Source organism: Panthera onca, chromosome D1, assembly GCF_046562875.1.
Source record: "Panthera onca isolate mPanOnc1 chromosome D1, mPanOnc1 haplotype 2, whole genome shotgun sequence".
In the NCBI taxonomy this organism is placed as follows: domain Eukaryota; kingdom Metazoa; phylum Chordata; class Mammalia; order Carnivora; family Felidae; genus Panthera; species Panthera onca.
The window spans coordinates 98,049,721-98,068,504 of NC_138348.1; the positions used below are offsets into that span (position 1 = coordinate 98,049,721).

An 18,784-nucleotide genomic window follows, 5' to 3' on the forward strand; every position below is an offset into this window, starting at 1 on the left:
ATGAGATAATTGAGGTTTCAAATAAGTTGATTTTGAGTCACATAAAAGGAAGATTGTCCTGGGTGGGCCTGACTTACTTAGGTGAAAGCACATAATAGAGGGAGGGGCCCTTTCCAGGAAGAGAGAGACCTCGCGGAAGTAAGCCACTGTGAAGTAAGTGAGCCCGTGTCAGTGCTACAGGTCAGGAAAACTGTGAGCAGCTTCTGGAGGTCAAGAGAGTCCCTTGGATGACAGCCAGCAAGAGAATGGGACTTCAGTCTTACAGCTACAAGGAACCGAATTCCAACATATGAGCTTAGAAGAGGATCCTGCGCTCCAGAAAGGACCATGGACCAGCCCACGGCTGGCTTTCAGCTCTGTGAGACCCTGAGCAAAGGACCAAGCTAGGGTGGCTTGGACTCCTGCCTCGCAGAAACCACGAGATGAAATTGCATGTCGTTTTAAGCCGGTCGCGGTCGCAGGTTCGCGGTCATCTGTTACCGAGCGATAGAAAGTGAACAGAAATATCTAACCAGATGGTAAAACATCACACCAGCATCTCCTAACAGGGTGTTGCCTGGATGCCACTCCAATGCCAAGCACAAGTGGCCTGCCCCCTCGGCTGTTTTGGAATTGCCTAAGAGCCCTCCCTCTGACCCCAGTCACTGAGACTAGGCCGCAAAGACAAAGGGCTACTCTACCCAGGGAGGTGCTGCCTCCTCCCACGTGAAGGCGATGACATCTGTCCAGTCCAGTGCCGACACGGGATGGCAGAGGCCACCCCAGGGGACAAGTGCCCTTCTATTTCTCGCAGCCAATCTGGTAATGGCATGCAAATGACTCCATTAGCTTCCAGGCCAATTGACAGCCAAGCCATGCGTTAGATAAATTGCCTCCAGGAGGGTGCCCACTCCCACCCCCCATAACACAACACCTTGGCACCTAGTGCAGACGCCGGCCCTCTGCCCTTCCTCCTTCCGTGTTCTCCCTCCTGCCCTCCTCGCTGCCTGCCCCATGGGGCACCAGCCCCTAGTGCCTCTGCCTGCCACTTCTGCCTTACTGCAGCAGAAGCCTCATCCAATGTGACATCGGAGGGCAAGGGGACAGGGAACTCAGCTGAGGTTTTGGAATGTGCCCTAGGAAGGCATGAGCGTGGAGGACAGGCCCTATCCCCCCTTGTCTCAGCACCCCTCCCAACCCTCTCACATCCCCACGTGTACCCCACTCCTTCCCTGACTCACACAGGTGGATAGTGAGCCAGGAGACCTTCCAGTGATGAGCAAATCCTATGGCACATTCCTAGGGCCTAGAATTTTTTCATCTGTCCCATGCCCCTCCCCTGAATCTGCCAAGAGGACAGCTGTCCCCAAGCCCCTGAGAGAGGCATCTGACACTTAAGTTCTCCCTAGTAAGTAGCCCGGGACTCCTCTGTTTCCCTGTCTCCCCTCCCATCCTGGTCCTCACTTCCCCAAGGGCTAGATGGGCAGTGAGCTTTCTGGGACCTCATCCAAGAAGAGCCTGGAAGACCCCTAGAGTTTATTCTTTTATTAAAAGCAGAGACATAGCACTGGTCCTATCTCTGGGCACTGGAGAAACACACGAGTGGAAAGGAATTGGATCCCAAGCCACCGGCTCTGCAAAAGGACTTGCTGAAGTTGACTTAGCACCTTCGCTGCTTGTATGCAAGCAGCTACAAGTGCCTCGGAGACAGGGATCCCCGACGCTCAGAATTCACAACCCACCCTCCCCACCCCACCCCACCCCCCCTCCAGTGCTTCTAGGACTCCGCACCAAGCATCTCCTCCTTCTCTGAGCAGAGCAGACCTTACACTTCCCCCACATTTGCACGGGCTGAGCCAAAGCGTGGCCTCTTGGTGATGTACACCAGAGTCACGTGGGGAGCCGGTGAGGATACGGATTCCCTGCCCGGTTAGCACATTCTTCAAGTGACTCTCATGCACGGAAGTTTGAGACCCGCTGTCTAGTTTCTCTGTGGATGTTACTCTCACGCTTTGCTACCAAGGCAATACTTACCCAGAAAGAAAACCATCTAGAAGCAAGATCAGATGTTTGGTCCACTTGTTAGGTGATGCGGTGGCTACAGGACAATTTACTTAACCTCTTTTCAGCCTCAGCTTTCACAGGTGTAGAATGGGAATACCCAGGCTACAGTATTCTTAGGCTAAAATTAACCTCCACTCATTCCACAAGGATTCATTGAGCTTATCCTCTGCCCAGTACAAAAGCAAAATCATAGTCTCTATCCTCCCAGAGCTCAGTTTTATAGGGGAAAAGCAGAAACAACATATAAAAATCAAGGAAATAAACAAGAACGTATCATACAATGTAAAGGGCTGTGCAAAGAATAGAGCAATGGCAAACTACCAAAACTCATTTAAGACGAAGTGAACTGAATTCGCCTGTGTTTATGAAAGAAATTGGAGTTGCAGTTAAAAATCTTCCCACAAAGAAAACTCCAGGCCCAGCAGGCCTCCCTGGTAAATTCTACCAAACATTGGAGAAACGAATATTACCAGATCTATATAAACTCTTCCAGAAAATTACAATGAGGAATCATTCAAAACTCATCTTATAAGGCCAGCATTACTCTGATACCAAAACCAGACAAAGACACTCTAAGAAAACTATGGGGATGCCTGGGTGGCTCAGTCGATTGTGTCCGACTCCAGCTCAGGTCACGATCTCGCGGTCCGTGAGGTCGAGCCCCATGTTGTGTTCTGTGCTGACAGCTCAGAGCCTGGAACCTGCTTCCGATTCTGTGTCTCCCTCTCTCTCTGCCCCTCCCCCCCCAATAGTGTTCTGTCTCTCTCAAAATAAATAAACATTTAAAAAAAAATTTTTTTAAAGAAAACTACAGACCAATATGTTTCATGCTGACAGATGCAAAAATTCCGAACCAACTTTCAAGAAATGTATCCCAACAATATAGTAAAAGGACAACACATCACAACTAAGGGGAGCACATCTCAGGAATACAGAGTGGGTTTAAAATTCAAAAATCAATTGATGTAACTCACCGTGTTAATAGACTCCAAAAGAAAAGCCATAATGCTCCTCTCAAAAGACGCAGAAAAGGCATTGGACACAAATCCAACATCCATTCTTGATAAAAACTCTCCGCAAACCAGAGAAAAGGAAGGAACTTCCTCAAACCGATGAAGGGAACCTACAAAAATGCATAATCACAATAATGCAGCGGACATCCTATTTCATGGTGAAAGGCAAAAGGGGGCTCAAGTCCGGGCAGTGGCCACCCAGGCAGGGGGCGGGGGTGGAGAGTGCATGCTCACCGGCCGGGTGTGAGGTCAAGGCCGGCTCCTGCATCCGTGCAAGCAGCTGGCCCTCGGGACATGGTGGCTCTCGGATCTCCACAGACCCTCCCCTGGGCAGCCCAGTGTGTCCAGTACAAACCTTGGTGTCTCTCCAGCTCAACTTACTGTGGTTGGTTATACCTGCCTCCCTTCTCTGGCCGAAGATCTCTTCCTCCTGCCCCAGCACCTAGTACAGTACCTGGCACCAGGCAGGTACAGTAAATGTATGTTGACTAAATAAGTGAAGGAATGAATGGCGAATTCACTAATTAAATCATGAATGCAGAGCAAGGGAAACATTTCAATCTGCCTTGGCCTCCGTGTCGGATCCTCTCCTCCACCCCAGGTCAAGGGCGCCCCCAGCTACCACCCTCCTATTTCAGCAGCATCCCCGCCTGCTCTGTCTACCCAGAAGCTGCAACCACGTGGCCAGACCACTGGGCAGTCAGTGCTGGCCGACTCCTGGTGGCTGGCAGCCGGGCCTGACCTAGTTTGGAGCTGGCCGAGGCTGACATTTGCCACAATACATGCAGCTCATCAGATGGGCTTAGCGTGTTGGGCTCTGAAGCCGGATTCGGCTTTGCATGCCAGAAATTTGGACAGAACACGATGGGCTCGGAACCCCGTCTCGCCCTGTCCCACGGGGAGGCGTGAGGGACATTGCTAAAGGAACAGGGAGCGGGGAGGACTCCTCGTGGCATGGATTAGTTTACTGATCTAAGCATTTTCCAAACGTATTTTGGTGCGTTTTCCGTTTACTAAACATCGGCAACGTAGGTCAAACGCAGAGCGATTGCCGAGGGCCCCAAGGTGATTCAGACACTGGCTCAACCCTCAGTTACTCCCTGTCAAGAGTCAGGGAGAAACATCCGCGAATAACCAAAGTAAAAGCAGATAGTTGTTACAACGGAGATGTGTGCCTCACTGGGTGGCATTTCCGTGGAAGGAGAGGCCAAGGGAAGCCTCACGGTACAGGTGGATCTTGAGAGGAGACACAAAGGGTGGGGAGCATCTCTCTAGAGGATGAAGTCGGGTCACGGTCCAACCCGGCAGAGTGTCAGCGCGTCCCAGCATTCAAGATGGGAGCGAGCACGCTGTGTCTGGGGCCGTGCGCGTTCCCAGGGCCGGAGGACAGCCTTGGAGTACGGAGTAGGGAGAAGCAGGCTGCAGGGCAAAGCAGGGCTAAACCACGGATGGACCACAGGCGCCAGGCTCAAAAGTTAGATGTGGTCCTGTCGGCAATGGGAAGTTACTGCAGGATCGAGGGTAGGAAGGCGATAACGGTCAGCATTAGCCTGGTGGATGCAATGGCGGCCGGTTAAGGCTGTAGAGTGGCCTCGAGTCTGGATAAACAGTGACAAGGTCTGGGGTAATGGACCTGGAGAGGGCAGCTCAGGCCAGACCCCGAGGGGGTAGCTAGGAAGGCCTGGGGGGAAGGGGAGGATGCACCCTGCACCCCGGGGCTCAGCTTGCACCAGGCTCACGCTCTCTATCCCTTCCCCCTTCGCTCCTTATTCTGGGTACCCCACAGAGCCTCGTACCCACCCCCCGAACCACCTTCTTCCTCAGGGGTGTGGTTACGTGCCCTGTCTGCTCTCCCTCTGCTGCCCAGCCCTGCCATCTTCAACCTCAGGCCGTACAGAGGAAAGCGGGGGGGGGGGGGGAGTTGCAGAGACAAAACTGAAGTTGAGCAAAGCAGAAGGGAAACCACATTGATGGCGGGGGCCTGCTGGGCGTCCCTACAGGACTGACAGGGTCTTCTCCTTTCGGGAGGCAAGGTCTGAGTTTCTTCCCCGTGACATCCAGGCTTGTACCCATCTTCCCCTTGTATCCAGGCTTCGTTGGGCATCGCCTCTGCGCTGAGCTTACAGAGAGGGTCTGATGGGTCCTCGGAGCCTGAACTCTCCCCACCAAACCGTGAAATAGGAGCCTGCCCCGCTGGAGACACCAGAATGATGTGTTAAGGGGTCAAAGCTTCCTTCCCTCAGTCAAACCCTCAGTCCCTAGGAAGTGGCGCCTCCCAAAGGCTGGGCACCCAGGAGGCCCTGACTGTATCCCCAGGGGTCAGGAATGCCACCGACTATGGCATCCAGCAGGAAGAAGGGAGAGAGGGGCAGGCAGCTGATCTCGTGGCTGGAGGGAGTGGGCACTGAGTGCCCACTTAATGCAGTATGACACCCAGGGCCCCGTGGCAGCATAAATATTCCACGTCATGGTAACTGAATCTGACATGTCTTCCCTGGCACCCCCAGTGTGCGCCTTCCCTAGCCATCTCTACCTCCCCGCCCTGGACCCAGGGGTCGGGACCAGGCAAGGGGCGTTCCAGAACCCCTGCTGTCACACTAGGTTTCCATTGCAGGAGAGGGCCAGCCTCTATACCAGCATGGGGGTGAAGGGGACTCTCCCGGGCCTGGGGGTCAGCCGGGACAAAGCCATGCAGGAGTGGGAGAGGGACTGGGAGAAGACAGGTTCATTGGTACAACTGAGGCAGGTGAAGAGAGGCAACTTGGTGTGACAGAAAGAGCCCTGGCATTAAGGGATGCAGATCCCATCCCAGCTGGGACACTCACTGTGGGCAAGTGTCTTAACCTCCCTGAACCTCAGCATCTTCATTTATAAGGGGGGTAGATAAAATCCCTACCACATGGGATTCTTATGGAAGACAAAATGATGTCTGTGGGAGAGCTCATTGAAAAGAAAATGCTAAACAAAGGCCAGTCAAGGTTATCAAGAGATGAAGCTAGATCCTGTGGCAGGATGATCCGCCGGGCAGGGGGCAGGCAGCCTGGGCGGGAGAGCCCAATCCTCTGTCTCAATGAACAGAGGTGGCTGTGGGGGCAGGACTGAGCCCACTGTGCAGGTCTGGTTCCCTCCCCCGCCCTGGGAATGATCAGGGACCAAGACTCAGGGGGTCCACCCTCCCCAAGTCTTAATAAACTATCCCTTCCCAGTCCTTCTCTGCCCTCACAACTAAAGGAGCAAGCAGTGATCAGGCAGGGGGTGCCCCAGGGCCACACACATCCCATCACTGAGACCACTCACCTGGGACCTTTCTGATGGGCAACTTTAGAATCACCTTGACCCTCAAGAACCCAACCATCCTTAGGGAAACCATCCTATGAGTTAAAGCACGCCAAATGGAACTAGGCAACAAAGCCGAGTACGTGTGACATGCCCAGTAACAGCAGTGACAGTAGCTGCTAGCATTTGGACAGCACCGAAGACTTCCCAAGGCACCTCCCCGGGTACTTATCTCCTTCATTCTCATCGCAACCCTAGCAAGTCGGTGCTAAGTTATTATGCCCATTTTTCAAGTGAGGAAACTGAGGCTCAGAGACTCAAGGTGCTGCCTAAGCTCACGCAGCCATGCGGCAACAGGGCCGGGCTCCGAGCTCCCTCTCCGGCCACCATAACACCAGTCAGCTGATGCTGCCTGAGCACCTGCTCGGTGCAGGCATCACGGGGCTGCTAGTGACACAAAGATGTGTGCAACGCGGGCCCTCAAGGGCAGAGCGAGAACCGTGGAATGCAGAATGACTCCACCACATGCCAGGAAGGAGCTTTCGCGGTACTTAACTCGGATTCCACATTACACAGACGAGGAGAGCAAGGTGCAGAGCCGGGCTTCTAGACCAGGGATCAGCAAACATTTTCTGTAAAACACCAAAGAGAAAATATTTTACACCTTGTGGCCATACGCATCTCTGCAACATATTATCCTTTGATAATTTTTTTATGGTTTCCAACCCACCCCTTCGAAAATGTGCGCACCGTTCTCGGCTCGAGGGCTCTACAAAATAGGCTGGCTGCAGGGGGCATAGAGCCCGCAGGCTACAGTTTGCCAACCCCTGTTCTGGGGGGGGGGGCGGTCACACATCCTAAGTTGCTTCCTAAGCTGGGGTTCATTCAGCCAACAAACCAGCCAATTCTTTGAGCACCTGCTATGTCCCAAGCACTGTGCTGTGAACTGGAGGGACCGAGAATGTCACCTAGGCCATGGCTTAAGATTGCCAACAGTAGGTGGGCAAGATAGTCAGATAAGGAAGGAATGCCACCAGATGGGAGGCTGTGCAGGACAGGGCATCCAGAGCAGGGAGACCCCAGCTCTTCCTGGGTTTCCTGTGTGCTGCCTCCCCACCCCACGGTGGCAGATGTCACATCCTATTTTATTATTTTTTTTAATGTTTATTTATTTTAGAGAGAGAGAGCACAAGTGGGGGAGGAGCAGAGAGAGAGAGAGAGAGGGGACGGAGGATCCAAAGCTGGCTCGGTGCTCAGAGCACAGAGCCCAGTGCGGGGGCTTGAACTCAAGAACCGCGAGATCATGACCTGAACCAAAGTCGACGCTTGACCGACTGGGCCACCCGGGCACCCCTTCCACAACATATTTTAATCTCTATTCCTGCCTGTATGTCACATGGGGGCAATAACCTACGCCCATGATCTTCACTGCGTCATACTCAGCACCTACGACAATGCCTGGCAGATAGGAAGCAAGCAGTATTTGCTGAATGAACGCATGAATGAATGAATGAATGAATGATAACAACCACAGAGCTCTAGCGAGGGCCAGGTGGCTGGTGAGAGCTACCAGGGGAATCGGAGAGACTGCAGGATTGCTCACCCTGTCCCCCTCACTTGTCGAACTACGTGGGCTGACTGGGCCTGGAAACACAGCCCCACGCACCAGAAGCTTTCTGCACCCTCCTCTGTCCTCCCCCCGCCCCCCCCCCCCCCGGCCCGGGCCTCTGCTGACTCACAGCAGCTGCTAATCGCACCCCAGTCAAGCATGCTTAATTAAGCCCCAGTTACCCACAGCTTCCTAGCAAGAGGAAAGATGGGACTCCAGTCGCGTGCCAGACCCAGAGGGGGCTGGGCCGGGTGTGGGATTGCCGGGGAGACGCGTGCAGAAGACCGTAGGTCATTCACTGGGAAGCGGCCGTAGAAATGGTAGTAACAATAATAATCGTGATAATAATGCCGCAGACTAACAGAGCACCTACTCTGTGCCCGGCCTGACTCTTAACACTTCCTGTGTGTTTAAGCTTCCTCATAGTGAGCTCACGACGGGTACTATCATCACGTCCATTTTACAGGTGAAGGAAGTGAGGCTCCGAGAAGCTACGTGACTTGTCCGAGGTCGCACAGCTAGGAAGTCACAGAGGTGGAAGGACTCCCCTTTTCCTGTGGTCCATATTCAGGGAGAGGAAGGGCGATCACGTCCAGAGCGCTGACCCCACTGCCCAGTGGCCTCGGCTCCATCCCGACTCATATACAGGGATGCACCTCTATTTCTAACTCAACTCACATTCGTCGTATGGCTATTACATGCCATCAGGCCTTGGAGAGAGGAGTTGAAGGGACCGAATCCCTCCCACAGGGAGCTCACAGACCAGGGGTTAGTACCCATTCCACTGTGGGAACAGCACGATAAATACAGCCATAAATGCACATCCTGGTGCCTGGGGCTGAGGCCGGGGAAGAAAAGTAGCCTTTAGGGAACACCTCCCGGTACCAGACACCAAAGCTGTCACACTCCTTCCTTTTCCTTCCTGACCTATAATCGCATACATGTTAGTGTGACCCTCTGTCGCTGGTGTCCCTGGCGTGAGCGATTACTCCACGCTAGACCATATACTTCAAGATACAAACCAAGTATCCCAGCATCTGCCACAGTGCTGGGTGTAAAGTCCGTGCTTGGTAGGCTTTTAAAAAATTTTTTTTTAATTTTTTTTTTTTAATTTATTTTTGAGACAGAGACAGAGGATGAGGAGGGGAGGGGCAGACACGGAATCCGAAGCAGGCTCCAGGCTCCGAGCTGTCAGCACAGAGCGCGACGCGGGGCTCGAACTCACGGACCACGAGATCACGACCTGAGCTGAAGTCGGGAGCTCGACCGACTGAGCCACCCAGGCGCCCCTCGGTAAGCATTTTTAAATAAGTGAGTCAATGAAACATATCCCCACCCTCAAGGAACTTGCAGCCTCGGAGGGGGAATTGAGGCACGGATAGATGGTTGCAATTCAGTGTGATGAACACAACAGGAACAAGAAGACGCAGGTCATGGGGGAAGGGATCCACCCGGAGCAGGGGAGCTGGGCACGGTGTCCCAGAGAGGGGGATGCCACAGACAGGTCTTGGAGAAAGAGCAGGAGCTTCCCAGGAAGATGGGGGTCCTCGGCGCTGAGAGCGTGGCCCTGGTGTGAACCACCAGCTTTTTTGGAGAAGCTCTAGTAGACCCCAGAGACACAGCTGGAGAGGGGCTGGACCACATCTCAGAGGGCCTTGTTACCACCTGAGGAGATTGGACCTTACTCCTTAAGCAATAAGGAGCTATATAACAGGGTTTAAACAGTGGGGTGCTTAAGGGGGTATTTTTTGTGTTGTAGAAAACGGCCCTGGCAGGGCTATGGAAGTTGCATGGAAGATGGTGAGCTTGGGGCAGGCAGACCAGCTAGGAGGCTGGCAACAGACCCTCAGTGTTTGAGGGGAGCAGAAACAGCAAGGACGGGCAGGTGGGTGAGAAGAGGGACAAAAGTGACCCTGAATGCACAGAACTAAGTGGCCACGCGGTTGTGAAAGAGGAGCGATGCCACATAAGCTCTTAAGAGTCTCGGGCTCTGCCCACCTAAGATGGGGACAAGACGGTCTACCCAGCAGCGTCACTGTGAGCCTCCAAGGAGTCAGAGACTATAAAGGGCTGCACAGGGTCCCACTGGCAGTAGGCAGCTTTTTCCTCTGCACCTTGCTGTCCTTTTACGCCATAGGTTTCCACTAGGGCATCACGCAGCAGAGCCAAGTTCAGAGGGAAAGAACAATGGGGGGGACAGGAGGGAGGCGTCTCCTGGGCTTAGAGCTGCACCTGTGTCCTCAAGACATGTGCCCTGGCAGTGGAGAAAGGCTGCCAGCTCTGTAGGCCAACAGGTCCCAGGCACATCAAACCTGGCTGGTCTCACAGAGCCTTCTTTCCGAACAGAATAAGCAGCAATTTAGTCATTCATTTCATGAAGCCCACGGAGAAAACAGAAACCACTCTAGGCCTTTCAACCGGAGGGATTTACATCAGGGATTTGGTTGTAAGGTAACGGAAGAGGCGGGACAACCCAGAGATTAGCCACCACCTCCTTGGGGCTGCCAGGGGAAGGCTGTGTTCTAGGGGCCCGGGAGCTCAGGCCACCAGACAGAAGTGGGAACCACTGCAGGCCTGCCAGAGGGAGCTGGGCCGTGCCGGCTGCTCAGCAGGAGCCAAAGAGCAGACACAGACTCTGCAGGGACCTGGCTGGAAACTGAGCGAGGCAAGAAATACCCTGGCCTTGCCCCTCCTCCCACCCTCCACCTTCTTCCACTGCCTCTGATTGTCTGCACCTACCCATAGGTAAGGGAGCCTGGGAAATGTAGTTCCCTGTGCCACCAAACAAGACCGGGTAAGGCAGGAAATGGACCTGGGAGCAACAAAGGACCAGCACACTCACTCATTCGTTCACTCACTCACTCCTTCGGCCAACACTGACTGAGCACCCAAGTGCTGGGGAGATAAAGACAAACAAAAATTCTGGGTCCTGTCCTCGCTGAGCATAAAGTCCAGCAGTACCCCTCAGTGCCCACCGCACCTGCTCAACTAGCCTCGGTAGGGGGGTTGGTGTCGAGCTTTGGGGGGCCCCTGGGAAGCTTCTAGTGTGCAGAGTAGGTGAAGCCAGGCTCTGCTTAGCTTGTGGATTTGGAGGAGCAGGAGCTCAGCCGGCTCGGCCTCCTCCCCAGCTGAAAGCTCACAGCTCAGAATGAAATGTCTCCAAAAAGGGAAGAAAACCCTTAAATCCCACTGTTTGTCTTTGGAGCCTGGGAAGCGAGGATCTAATGAACATGAAACGTGCGGGCTGCTCAGAAGTTGTCTTTGAAACCTCCCCAGGCCGGCTTTGTCAAGGAGCAGCATTGCCTTTCAAAGCTGCCTGGCTCCAACTCCCCTCTCCTCCTTCCTCGGTAGCAGGCGGCAGCTAATTAGCCAGAGATGTTAAACGCTCCCTAATTCCTCAGTGAAGTCCCCAGCCTTCTGGGGGACTGGCAGCAGGGCTGGCAAACTGAGTTCTTCCACTCCTCCTACCCCCTCCATCCGGTGCCAGCCCCTCCCCTGCCAGCACGCTCCCAGCCCGGGGCCGTCCTGGGTCTCATCCTCTGGGCCAACCTTGCCACCCCTCCCACTCCCTCACACTGGCCTGTGCAAAACCACCGCCTCTGGTTCCTAAAGTCTTGTGTGCCTCTTCCAAGAAGACTCCCTAGATGCACCACGTGGGGGATGACCAACCACACGCCCTAAGTCTTTGTCCTCAGCGGGGCCTAATACGCAACCCCCCTCATTCATACCGGCCCAGGGGGCTGCCCTCACTGCCCACCACTCAGAGCAGCCTCCCTAAGGAAAAAGTGCTCCAAACTAACCTGTCCCTGAGTATTTCTGCCAGCCCAGGGGAAGGAGAAGCAAGAGGCAGGAACATCATATAGATGTTCACAGACAGGTCACCTAGAGTCATAGCCTGAACCTAATGCCACTTGCTGAGATCTTGGGTAAGACACGCCCCTCTCCGGGCCTCAGTTCCAAATCTGTAAAGCACGGGGGTTGGACCGACCCAGCGCTTCTCAAACTGGCACACGCATCAGAATCAGCTGGAAGGCTTATGCACAGATCACTAGCCCCACCCTCTGATTTCGGATTCAGCCGGACTGGGGAGGGGCCTCCTGAGACTTTGCATCTCCAATAAGTCTGCATGTGGTGCTGCTGCTTCCGGGACCACAGTGGAGAACTCAACGGCTGGCTGGCTGGATTTTAAGCTGTATTTGTCAAAGCTCCAAGGGGTTGCAGCAAGCTTGCTCCCTCAAAGGGCATGCGGGAGTGGTAATGGGGGCTGGGGGATGCTGAGTTGGCTGGCCCCCAGCCCCCAGCCCCCACCCACCCTACCCCCAGCAGTTTGGCATCATCAGTCGGCTGTTTGTTCTCGTGCCCAGGTAAGAGTTGGTCAGAACCGAGGTCCCATGCTTTAGGTGAAGTGTTTGAAAACCTGTCAACCAGATTAGCCCTTCCAGCTCGGACGTTGCAGGGTCCCCTGCTCATCCCGTTTCTCCTTCACAGTCAGGGATGGGGGCAGCAAGAACACGGCTGAGGATTCGGGTCCCGACTCTTAGGAGGGGCTGTGAGACTAGGTGGAAAAGCGGATGAGTTCCTGGGTCATCGCCATCGGGAGGTACATTTCAACTCAGAGATGCACCTCTGGGTGACGTGGGACCTGTGTGCACGCACACACACACACACACACCTGTGCTTGCAGCCCCCACCCTGGAAAAGGGCCTGGGGCCCAGATGAGTTGGAGAAGTTCCTGGAAAACATACAGTAGCAAAGCTTCCTTCGGATGTGTGCATGTGTGTGTGTCTTCATGTGTGCATGTATGATGTCTGTGCATACAAATGAGTTCAAGAGAAAGAGAGATTGTAATTGAAATGATCAGGGTGCAGACAGGTTCTAAATAGGGCAGAAGTCTCCTAGAATGTCAACGTTTTGGAATGAAACTAAAGGTCATCCGTTCCAAACCCCTCGTCCATCTGATGAGAAAACCGAGGTTCCTCGGGAGCTAGAACCAGGGTTTCCCGACTCCGGTGTCAGGGCTCACCCTCCACCATGTGGGTGTCAAAGCCTCTCCCACGCACCAGAATGACATCAGCTGAAACCCATGAAACATCGTGGCAAATGGACAAAAATGTTCGCAGAAAAGCATCCAAGGCAAATAAATCCCTTCCCGGCCCTGCCTGCCCCCACCCACATAGCCATTCCTTGGCCAGCTGTTCCTGTGGATGCCACTTCGAGGAGGGGGCCCACCCGGCCCTGCAGTCCTGCTGGAGGAGCCTGCGAAGATAGCAGCGAGAAGAAAAACAAGAGAAAGAGCCCAGACCCATTAAAGATTAATGGGGTTCTCTGGGACCCAGGGATGTGCCCGGATTGGAGAGAAACAAAGATCAGCGGAGAAGCAGGGGGATAGACAGAAGTGTGTGTGTGTGTGTGTGTGTGTGTGTGTGTGTGTGTGTGTGTGAAGGAGACACAGCAGAGGGATTATGACGCTGTGCATATGTCTGTACAAACCCAAGAGAAGCCACTGCGGATGAACACACACACACACACACACACACACACACACACACACACACACACCCCGGATGTGGGCGAGGCTGGGAACAGGAGAGCCAAGGTGAGTGCCAGGAAGTGAAGCACCGTCAGAACAAGCCAGGGTGCAGGCCTGTTTGTGTCTGATGGGTGTGTGACAAAGGACAACAGAGCGTGTCGGTGCACGTGTGCAACTGGGGCTTGCCGCAGGGGCCCGGAGGGAGAATAAGGAAGGCAGGCCACGGCGTCCCACAGCCAGCAGCCCCCAGGACCGGATGCCCGCTCGTGGATGTGCGCTCACCCTTCTGGGGGCCAGGCTGCCCCCCAGGGTCCCCTTCCTCAGACAGCCTCCTTCTGCTGCCACTTGGACCCTCTCCTGCCTTCACCTCCCACACTTGCCACCCCGCCCCTCTGCCCAGGAGTCTCCTCCTTCCTCCCCAGGGTTGCATGTCCCTGGCATGTGACAGTCCCCAGAAGCCAGCAAACACCTGCCCGCCCCCACACCCGCTTCTGTCTCTGAGCAGAGCACCAAACACAGGCCCTGAGTTGCACAACCCACCTTCAGATTTTGTCTCTCCCTCTTCTATTTGTGTGACCTTGGACAAGTTACTCAGGCCTTTCTAAGCCCTAGTTTCTTCTGTTTAAAAAAAAAAAAAAAAAAGAATAGAGTTCCTATAAGAAATAAATAAGATATTTCTTGAAGCCCCTGGCACTATGCCAACCATAAAGTAGTTACTAGTATTTTCCAGTCTCTCTGCTTCAAGCCCCCATGGGTAGGTTTTTGTCTCAGAGCCCCAGGGGCTTCCCAAGTTGCACCACCTCCTTAAAATCCTAAAGCTGGAAGTGACCTTAGAAGTCAGGAGGTCCAAGAGCCACCGCATGCCCGTGTTGTAGGTGAAGACGTGAGGCTCACAGAGGTGTAACTTGTGTTAATACTGGAGCTGAGACCAGACTACATTTCTCCTACTTTACTACCATCAGCCTTCAGCTTTCTGCCTTCAGCCAGAGCCAGAGGATTTCACCGTGCCATTCTTGGAAGGTTTGTTCCCACTGGTCTGGAGGTAAGACTGAGTCCTGGGGTGTGGGCCGGGCAGAGGGCAGGGGAGGAGGACGCGGCAGGACAGAGCCATGACTCCTTCCAGAGTTCTGTGCAATTCTGCTCTGGCCCCCGACTTGCATTCCCACTTAGCAAAGCCAAAAGCTCTGCAGAGAACTGGATCCTCCCTGCTCCCCCCGCCCCACCCCACTGTCGCTTGAAAGCAGGTTAGTGCCCATCTGTGGCCCCTCTCATGTGTCCCTAGGGGGGTTAGCCCCCACCGATTGTAAGCGATCAAAGGATTTCCCCCAACCACACGCCGCCCTCTCCCTAAAGGAAAGGATCTCAAGTTATTACAGGCTTCTCCATCCCATGATATTTCTGTGGCACAGACCAGTGCCAAGGAGCCTAGAAATCTGGCCCTTTATTCTGGCTCTGTGTCCTTAATACACCTCTGTCCTGGCCAACAGGATCACCTAGTGCTAGGGCTGGAGGGATTGTGCCAAAACAGATCCCCTCCTGGAAGACAGGAACGAAGCAGCCCCCTGACCCCCACTCTGTCCACGGGGCTTCCAGGGACACAGGAGGCCTGGGAGGAGGCAGACACCAGGACAGGGAATTCAGGGGTTCACACATCCGTGCTGGTCTCCCTGCACTTCCGTAATGCTAGGCAGAGGGAACCAGGAACTACGGCAAGTCAGGGGGCCCTGAATGCGCTCAGCACGTGACTGGGGAGGGGGCGGACGATGGGCCCCAAGGCCCCCCCAGGACCTCCTGTCCCTCTTCAGATAAACGGGGGCCGGTTGTGTCCTGCTCCTCAGGACCACATGGCCCAGTCTATAGGAGTCACACCGTTCGCTCCCTCCCCGAAAACCCTCTTGTCCACATGCAGCACGCATGATAAACGTGGAACGTGGCTCCCTCACCCGTGCCTTCTGAAAGGCAGCACAGCGCTGTCCCTAAGAGCGTGGACTCTGGGGCCAAACCGGATGGCTTGAATCCTAGCTCCACCAGCTGATGGCTGTGTGGCCTTGGGCAAGTCACTTAACCTCTCTGTATCTCAGTTTCCTCACCTGTAAAATAGGGATGATGTGAATAACTAGCTCATAAGAGTCTTGTGAAGTTTAAATAGGTTAATATATGGCAAGTGCTTGGGCTAATGGCTGGCACATTTTAAAAAACCGGGTAAGTACTCGATGTCGTTATTACTTATTCAGTCATCAAAATGTTACTGAGCACTGACTACATTGTAGGTGCTCTTTCAAACCCCAGGCAAGCCATCCAGATATGGTCTCTACTCTCAGGGAGCTGACATTTTAGTGAGGGAGACAGTCAATAATCACTAAAATTAAAAAAAAAAAAAAAAAAGTCTACTTACAAATTGCAATGAGAGACAATAAAGGCAAAAAATAGAGCATTCAGAGCATACAACAGGGGACCTGACAGATTCTTGGGTCAGGGAAGGCTCTTTCAGGTGTGATGCTTATCTCGCTCCTCCCTGCTGAGTCTGACCACCCCGGGTGTGCCATGCCCGGCAGCCGGCACCCACCGAGGACAAAGCCCATCTGTGCCCTTCACGGGTTTGGTGGCAGCGGAGTATCTGCTCCCTCTCCGTGTGAGAAGCCCAGGCAGGGCCGAGTCCCCCTCGCCTGGCCTGCCACTGCCACCCCACTTCGGGACCTGGGGTGGCCTGGGAATAGAACCAGAAGTCCTGCTCTGATCCCTCATTCTGTCCAACCAAGAGGAGGCACTCTTCCCGCGGAATTTCCCGGCACAGTCCGGCCACTCCGAAGGTCACGGCCATTTGTCAGGAGCCCTACCTTCTCCCTTCCAGGCTGTCCTAAATCTGGTCTTCAGCCAGGAAGACAAAGCAACGTACTGTGCTAGGTACTTTACAGTTTATATCGCAGATTTATTCAGCCGTCTCGTTTAATCACCGCGGCAACGCTGTGAAGTCGGTGTCGCTCTCATTGTTCGCACCGGTTTTGTAGATCAAGAAACTGAGGCTCCGAAAGGTTAAGCCACTTTCCCACAGTCATACGTTAGGAGTAGTGGAACAGCTAGGACTCCAACCTAGGCCTGCTCGACTCCAGACCCTGCAGCGACATCATATGATCTTTTTAATAACGCGAGGAACGATAATTCATGTAATGGCTAATATTTACAACACTTTCTATGGAGCAGGTACCACTGTGAATTGAAATCACTCAACCCCCATAAAAAAAATAACCCTCTGAGGGAGATGCTATTGTTAATCTCGTGGTACGGGTCAGGAAACTGAGGCACAGAGAGGTTAAGTGAAGCCAGGGGCCCAAGGCCAGTTGGATGAGCCCTGAGGGACAGTCGCCAAGATGAGAGTCACAGAACGGCGGGGCTGAGCATGACCTCGGCAGCCCCCAGCTGGAGGCCCAGAGGGAGGGACGGATGTCGTCGTGGAGCCACTCCGCGCCCGGCCACATCCCCTGCCGCTCCCCGTGCTGCCTCTCTCCCCTATCTGTCTCCAGGTATCCAGGGGCTTCCGCTTCCCTTGGGAACTTGCCCTCCACAACCCCCTCTGGCTTGCCGTGCTGGCCACGGCCTGGGCACTGCCTTATCTGCCTTGTCCGGCTCTGTCTTCCTGTTACCCCCAGGCCCTGCAGACCCTCTCGGGAGGCTCCCTCTACAGCTGAGCCAATGAAGGAAGAGGGTCAGCTGATGGCCGGCTCAGAGGCCTTGGGGCAAGGTGGCCCCTCCTTTCCGCTTGGGTTTTCTTCCAGAAGATGGCTTCAACCCAGCACAATGGGCCTATCCTAAAAACCCAGACTCAGGACACCTGGGTGGCTCAGTCAGTTAAGCGTCCGACTTCGGCTCAGGTCACGATCTCACAGTCCGTGAGTTCGAGCCCTGTGTGGGGCTCTGTGCCGACGGCTCAGAGCCTGGAGCCTGCTTCCGGTTCTATCTCCCTCTCTCTCTGCCCCTCCCCACTCGCACCCTGTGTGTCTCTCTCTCTCAAAATTAAATAAACATTAAAAACAAAAATTTTTTTAATAAAACAGACCTCGGGGCAGGGTGGGGACAAGGGGTGCCCCTTGCAGTGTCACCTCTGTACCGGACACCCCTGCCCCCCTTCCTTGGGCCCCTTCAGGGCCGGCCCTCCCCACAGTGCACAGGTCCGTCTCTGCCTTCATCACAGGGCACGGGGTGAGGGGCCAGGGCAAGGGGGCAGGAGTTAAAGCCCAAAAAGGACCTGGGAAGCTGGAGAATTAATTTTGCTTGTGTCTCCGTGCCTATAGCGCCATCCTGCCGCTGCCCCCGGGGACCATGAGGTCCCTGCTACTTCGGTCTGCACACCTGCCAAGAGCTCAGTCTCCTTTTTGCTGGGGAAAAAACCAAGGGGAAGGGTTTGATCGGGAGGGGCCCGTGGCAGGGGAGGGGAAGTCCTTGCCTCTAGCTGGGAGACGTGGGAGCACGGAGGGAGGGGAGGGGGGAGCAGGGGCAGGCCCGGCAGCACACCGCTCGCCCAGCAAGGTGACCTGTCGTTGTCACTCTCCCTCCTCCGGCTCCCGGGGCTTGATTCTCCAGAGGCCTTGTGTGGAGGACAGAGCCGAGTAGAGAAAGGAGCCTGGTATGCGGCGAAGAAGGCCCCACAAACTAGACGCCGGCTCTCGCCTCCCTGGGGCTGGCAGAGCACAACCCTCGGGGAGCTGGAGAGGGAGCCACGGGCCCTGGCGAGGTGGCGCCCTCCCTCCCAGTTGCTGAGAAGCATCTAGACAAGGCCTTGTGCTGAGCTGGCATGTTTCTGCCTCCCAGCTGGACCACAAAATAGAAGGAAACATCCATAAAGTTCCCGAGCCGCTTCTGAGGCCGGAAGGCCTGCCAAGGGGCTGCTGGTTCCCCCTCTAATTGGTCTTAATTTCCATGATTTGCAGGTCCCAGGCTCACCGAGGGCCCGGTCTCCCTCATGATGGATGGGCAGGAATAGTGGGCCTGGTGAGCCAGCTCCCATGATCCAGCAGGGTCCTGTGGGGTGCAGGGCAACCTAGTCCTCCACCGGGGCTCACCCAGAGCCCCCGGGGCCCGAGCCCACTAGAACACAATCCTTTCTCCCAGTTAACCTCTGCAGGACGGGGCCCATCCCTTCACACGGCAATAGGAAGTGGAAAGAGGAGGGGCTTAGAACCAGGGCTCAGGCTAGAGACCTGTGGCATCCTCCTAGGAGCCCCTCCCGGGGCCTGGCCCGTAGTAGATGCTCAATAAACACATGTTGCTCCACGGTTTGGCTGACCTAAGGAGACCTGGCCTTATGCCATCGGAAGC

General features: G+C 54.7%; 1 long non-coding RNA gene across 2 annotated transcripts in view; it reads right to left on the reverse strand.

The window, feature by feature from the left end:
• Positions 1–18,784, reverse strand: part of LOC132660983 (uncharacterized) — an 85,214-nt gene that overhangs the window by 47,527 nt on the left and 18,903 nt on the right. For both annotated transcript variants that reach the window (XR_009601990.3, XR_009601989.3), the window contains exons 3-4: positions 3,518–6,964; positions 3,018–3,460 (exon numbers count right to left, since the gene is read on the reverse strand). This is a non-coding gene — a long non-coding RNA (uncharacterized LOC132660983). The remainder of the gene's footprint in view (positions 1–3,017; positions 3,461–3,517; positions 6,965–18,784) is intronic.